This window comes from Parus major, chromosome 20 (assembly GCF_001522545.3).
Source record: "Parus major isolate Abel chromosome 20, Parus_major1.1, whole genome shotgun sequence".
NCBI classification, from domain to species: domain Eukaryota; kingdom Metazoa; phylum Chordata; class Aves; order Passeriformes; family Paridae; genus Parus; species Parus major.
In genome coordinates, this window is record NC_031788.1 from 1,106,016 (window position 1) to 1,112,537 (window position 6,522).

The 6,522-nt window shown below is 58.4% G+C and overlaps 1 protein-coding gene across 6 annotated transcripts in view; it reads right to left on the bottom strand.

Moving 5' to 3' along the window:
- Positions 1 to 2,494, bottom strand: part of DLGAP4 (DLG associated protein 4) — a 127,635-nt gene extending 125,141 nt beyond the window's left edge. For all 6 annotated transcript variants that reach the window (XM_015647434.2, XM_015647436.2, XM_015647435.2 and 3 more), the window contains exon 1: positions 2,280 to 2,494. The gene's annotated coding sequence lies outside the window, so the exon portion shown is untranslated. The remainder of the gene's footprint in view (positions 1 to 2,279) is intronic.
- Between the last annotated feature and the right edge of the window lie 4,028 nt (positions 2,495 to 6,522).

Genomic DNA, 6,522 nt, shown 5'->3' on the forward strand with positions numbered 1-6,522 from the left:
AGAGGAGAGAGATTGGGGGACACAGAGGAGAGAGATTGGGGGACACAGAGGAGAGAAGCTGGGGGACAAAGAGGAGAGAGGCCACACATGCTGGAGGCATATGTGCAGGTTTTTTCCTCACTTTTCCTTACAGGAGAGAGAAGGGGGAAAAAAAAAGAAGGAAAAAAATAGCAAAATAAAGCAAACCCAACAACTCCAATTTCTCTCTTAATGAATAAATGAAACGCATCCCAAGAGGCAATTAAGCGCTTCGAACCAAACATGTGTCACATACATTAAAAAAAACAACCCAGAGAGAAATCCAGCAGCTGCAGTGAAGGGAAGGAGGCCACTGATGATTGCTGGGGGCAGGGAACTGGGGCTGCTGCTCCCACGGGGTGTTTAGGTCCCCCAGGGGAGGGGAGTCACACACACCCAGGGGCATTCCCAGAGGTTTCTCCCACCCTAAGGACATCACTCTGCCCTGTGAACCATTCACCTTTGTGCCCCATGGGGACTGGGACTATTTGCTCCCAGGTCTTTCTTCCCAAACCCAAAAGCAAGTTTTGTCTCACCCTCCTTCCTGATGTCAGCTCCAGGGAACAGCCAAACCCACCTGTCCTCCTGTCCTTTGTCCCTGTCCCTGTCCCTGCCCGGAGCTCGCTGTGTCTCAGCCTCACCAGGCACTGCCCAGCCGACACCGGTGGCCTTTGCTGCTGGGGGGAGGAGGAGGAGGAGGGCTGAGGAAGGGCTTCCCTGCACTACAGAGGGGCTGTGATTGGGTTGGGCAGGACTCCAAACCTCACCCCAGCACAGCAGCCACCCCGTGGGTGGATGTCTGACCTCAATCTTCATCCCCAAATCTCATTCACATCCCTGCACCACTGCCAGAGCTTTGATACTGGGAGAGCCCTGCAGAATCCAGCCTGCAGAGAACCAGGGGCCTCTTCTTCCAGAACAGCCCCAGAAGGCTACAAAGACCTCAAAGACCCCCTTTATTGGCCCAAAGTGTGGAGAAAAGATCAGCTTGGCTAAAAACCCCCATGGATTTTTCTGTGACACAACTGACAGGAGCTGCAGTGAGGAATCCCGTGCTGTGAGGGCCCGGAGCTCCCAACACTCTGAGCTCTTTGGAGACACTGTTTTACTTCTGGGTGGTGGCACAGGGCACCCACAGCAGCCCCTGCACCACTCCCACCCCTCGGGGTCCCACAGCTGCTGACAGGATGTGAAGGACAAACCCCTGACACGCTTTGGATGCTCACTGGGTTTTCTGACCATCTTCTTCTCCCTTTGGGAGGCCAAATCCAGACTCTTTGAGTGTTTGGGTTTGGCTGTGCTGATGGAGCTGGTGTCACACTCTGGAACACACCAGGAGATCTTTCCTGATGCAGGAAAGCCACGGGATCTGTTCCTCTGTAGGTCTGCCCTGTCTGTTCACCCTGCCTGCTGCTTTCAGACATGGACCAGCAGCTGCACCAACGCTGCCCAAATACAGAGCCCTGCCCTCCATACAGCTTTCCTGAGGGAGGAACACAGGCTTCCTGTGGGCTGACAATTCCTGCAGGAGCTTCCTTCTCTGGCTTGTCAGAGTGGCCCAGCATCTGCATCCTGCCCGTGCCCACCCTGCCCACAGCAAGCCCAGAGCTCAGGGAGCATCACGAGCTGAAGGTGCAGACACAGAGCACAGAGCACAGCAGGGCAAGGACAGCCCCACGGACGCCAGGGAGCCCATGCCTGGGGCTGTGGCTCTGCTGCTCACCTCCCTCATGGCTGGTGCTCCCTGTGGGCTCTGTCCCCACTGCTCCGGGGCTCTGGCATTGCTCACAGCCCCAGGACACCCATAAATGTCCTGCAGTGTCCTGCAGTGTCCATAGCACTGTCCTGCAGTGTCCACAGCAGTGTCCTGCAGTGTCCTGCAGTGTCCATAGCACTGTCCTGCAGTGTCCTGCAGTGTCCATAGCACTGTCCTGCAGTGTCCACAGCAGTGTCCTGCAGTGTCCTGCAGTGTCCACAGCACTGTCTAGATGTGTATAAGAGCACTGTCCTGCAGTGTCCACAGCAGTGTCCTCCCCCTGTCCCCACACCACGGCATTGCCAGCACCTTACACCAGCTCAGCCCTGTCCCCTGAACAGCCCTGTGCCCCTGCCCTGCCAGCAGTGCCTCTGCTGCCACCAAGAGCTCAGTCTCCTCCCCCTGGGCAGAGAACAGCACCCCAGGAGAGAGGAACAATCCCCAGCATCCGCAGCCTCCTCGTGCCCCTCACGCGAGGAACCCCCGGAGCCCCCCCAGCACTCACAGTCTGGATGTGGCTCTCGCCGGTGGCACAGCTGTCACAGGTGGCACAGCTGTCACAGGTGGCACAGCTGTCACAGGTGGCACAGCTCTCGCAGGTGGCACAGCTGTCACAGGTGCAGCAGCTGCAGGACACTGCTGTCATCCGCGGGCTGCAGGCCGCTGCTGGCCCTTGCGCTGGCTGTGGCAGCTCGGTGACCGCGCTCACCGGGGACCTCGGCCTGGGGAGGGACAACACACACGTGAGCCCAGGGAGCTGTGGATGCACCCCAGTGTCCTCCCTGGCTGAGAGCAGAGAATTGTTAAGATTTCAGATCACCAAATGGAGCCAGCACTGCCACCATGTTCAGCACTGTCCCCTGTCCCCAGGTGCCACAGCCACACTCCCTTTGAACACTTCCAGGGATGAGACTCCACCACTGCCCTGGGCAGCTGTGCCAGTGCCTGACCATCCCTTCCATGAAGAAATTTTCCCTATTGTCCAGTCTAAACCTCTCCTTGCACAATTCCAGGCCATTTCCTCTCCTCCTGTCCCTGTTCCCTGGGAGCAGAGCCCGACCCTCCCTGGCTGTCCCCTCCTGTCAGGGACTTGTGCAGAGCCAGAAGGGTCCCCTGAGCCTCCTTTTCTCCAGGCTCAGCCCCTTTCCCAGCCCTGGTGCTCCAGCCCCTTTCCCAGCCCTGTTCCCTTCTCTGGACACGCTCCAGCTCCTCAAGGTCTTTCTGGTTGTGAGGAGCCCAAACCAACCTGGCACTCCACAGAGCTGCTCTCAGTAGTTTGAGGAGAAATGGGGTTCAAGGCTTGAGAAGAACCAGAGATGGCACCAGGAAGGGCAGGGCACCTCCCCGCTGCTCTCTGCCAGCCTGGCTGCTGCAGCAGTGACAGGCACATCTGTCCTCCCCGTGCACTTCCCAAAGAGCAGCTTACACCCGGATCAGATTAGGGGAAGAAAACTGCATTGCAATAAATCCAGGGAGGGAACTGGCTGCTGGGGCTTTATTCTGAGAGGAGCCTTGAAGATAAGAGCATTAGGAGGGGATGAAGCAGCTTTGGTGAAGGGATGGTCCGAGCTGGTCCCTTGTCTGGGATTTGGCAGAGGCAGACGGCTGTGCCATGCTCTGGCACCTGGGAGCAGCTCCACACATCCTGTCACACCTGAGCAGGCTCTCCATGGCTGCAGGACATGGGGAACTCCAAGCAGGACAGGGCACAGCACACAGGGCATCACTCCAAATAACAGGAGCCTGGAATTCCAAGTGGGAAGGACAGCGCAGTGCTCAGGGGGACACCTCAGAGCAGGGTGGGATCTGTCCCACAGCCCCTCCTTCCAGTGAGGAGACCCAACACCTTCCAGATCCCAGGGCACTTCAGCCCCAAGCAGCCGCTGGATTCCCTTCCCTGGGAAGTCCCTCCCTGGAATGCAGGTCGGGAATGCACTTTGCAGGGCTCTGCTCCTCCCCAGAGCCTCAGATTCCCGAGAGCCACCCTCACCTGGGTGTCCTCCAGCCCAGCCCATGCCCCAGGGATGCTGCAGCAAGGCAGGCAGCATCCAGTTCTCCAGCTTGCTCCTCCGGGGGAGGCAGGCACCTTTCCTGCCTCCTGTCCCTGGAGACAGAATCCCCACAGCAGCAGTGGGGGACAGGGAAGGAGAAGTGTCCCCCTGCATCCCCGGGGAAGGCTGAGGGGAGCCACCTGCTCCCACCCACCTGGAGGAGCCCCCTGGGATGGGGTCAGTGGTGAGAGCTCAGGGGGAAGGCCCCTCCTGCCAGGGTGACCAGTTGGGCTGGTGATGAGGGGACAGTGGCTGGGCTGGCCCCTCCTGTGCTCTGCCAGCTCAGCCAGCGGTGGATGGAACCAGCCCTGCAGCCTGGTGTAAGTAATTGAGGGAAGAACATTTGTAAGGCAGGAGACAGCTGGATTAAAAAGGTGAAGCCCAAAAAGCAAATGAAGAGAGAATCACTGATGATGGATGGGAAAGCAGTGTTTGAGTGCAGCTTTTCCCTGGATGCGCTGGTGAACAGCAGCAACGCAAAGCGAGCTGAGATCAAACCACGGAAAGAACCTGGGCAGCCATGGGGGCTTGGAATCACAGATAATAAAGGTTGGAAAAGCTCTCTAAGATCATTGAATCTAACCCTTAACCCAGCACTGCCAAGGCCACCATTAGCCCCTGTCCCCAGGTGCCACAGCCACATGCCTCTTGAACACCTTCCAGGGATGGTGACTCCACTGCCCTGGGCAGCTGTGCCAGGGCCTGAGCACCCTTTCCATGAAGAAATTTCCCCTAATATCCAATCTAAACCTCATCTGGCACAATTTGAGGCTGTTTCCTCTTATCTTGTCCCTGTGGAGGTCCCTTCTGTGGGAGCAAACCCTGACCCCCACCCTGGCTGTCCCCTCCTGTCAGGGAGTTGTGCAGAGCCAGAAGGTGCCCTTGAGCCTCCTTTTCTTCAGGCTGAGACCCTCAGCTCCCTCAGCCCCTCCTGGACCCTTCCCAGGCTCCATCCCCTGCCCTGGTTGCAGAGGCTGTGCTTTGGAGAGGTGTCCAGGTGACACTGCTGCCACCCCACATGGCCCCAGAGATGCCTGCTCCCCTGCACTGCCAGGCCCTGGTCCCTTCCCTGCAGAGCTCCCCAAACATCTGGCCAGTGTTCCTTGAGGGCACCGCCCAGACACACAGAAAGGTCATTACTGCAGTTTGCTTTGCTAATTGCTGCTCATCAGATGCTTCCTTGGCAAGGTGGGAAAGACATTTGGGTCGGAAAAAAGTAAATTGAGTTTGTAAGGCAGAAGAATTCCCAACTGCTCCGTCTGCACGAGGGGCAGAGCAGACCCAGCCCTACCCAAAGCAGGGGCTGCTCCTCCAGGCAGCCCGGACAGAGCCTTGGGATGGATCCATCCATGGTGGGGGAGAGCAGAGGAGCCAAGGTGAGCCCACCTGAGGAGGGTCAGACCTGTCACCCCCAGAGCAGCAGAGCAGGACATCACAGTCCCACCACCCCTGTGACTGTCCCCCTGCAGCCTCACCACGCCTGTCACTGGAGCCCATCACAAGGCACAAAGTGCTGTGCCACCCTCTCTGGATGAGACCACCACCAGGACACCTCCACACCCTCCCAGCACAGCCCAGGGACCACCTCCCCACACTCTGCTGCCTTTTCTTTCAGGATCCAGGCAATCTCCAACAGGCTCCAACTCCTGTTCCCTCATCCTCAAACACAAACCAGAGCCCTCCATTCCAGCTGCCTCCCAAACTGTTTCCTGCCAGCTCTGAAACTCAGCTGGTCCCAGCAGGTCACTGTCCTACTTGGTTTCCTTAAAAAACCAGATTGCTCCAGTGTCCTGGATGCCCCACATGACCCCAAAGCATTCTCCAGCAGGTTTCCCAGACTGATAACCACAAGCAGATTGATCCCAGTGGGCACTCAGGGGACAGTGGCACGAGGCTGGCCCCACTCACACTGTAAATGCCCCTGCATGCTGCAGATTCCAGCCCTGCACATCAGCACAAAGACCTTCTCCAGAATGGCCAGTGAGCCCTGCATCTGCCTGCAACTGGTATCAAGGGGCACAGAGGGGCAAGGCCTTGCCAAAGAGATCCCAGAGAACCAAGAGAAGACCCAGGGATGGTGCTTGGCTCTCCCAAAGCCCTGACTCATGGCCCCTCGATCCCACACACTTGGACAAGGAGATGGAGCAGCCCAGGAGCCTCCATCTCCCAGGGGTGGGGACAACGGCTGTGGCAGTGCTTGCAGCCTCATTCCCTGGACAAACACCCGGGGCCATCCCCAGCACAATCTGGGCAGAGAGATGCACACAACACAGAAGCACCAGCCCCCACCAGCCATGGAGAAGAGCTGCCAGGATCACCATGTCCAGGATCTCTGAAACCACCCACGGAGCACTGAAAAGCCGTGCTGGAATATTGGTGCAGGAGTCCAGGAGTCCAGTCACCCAGCACGCCAGGACCAGTTGTGCCAGGCGTGGGGACACTGGTGCTGGTGTCTGAGTCACCAGCTGCCCCCTCCAGGGCAGACACAGCCCCTGCCCCCATTCCCAGGGCAGGGGGAGCAGCCTCCCCTTGGAACCTGAGGGGAATTTAACCAGAAGGTTCAGGGCACAGCCAGCCCTGGCTGCCAGGCAGCTCCAAGCCCAAGGGGCAGGATGACTTCAAAGCTGGAGGAGCAGCAATGCAGGGAATCACCACCTGAGGTGGCTCCACACCAAGGGGCAGCTGCACTGAGGGACA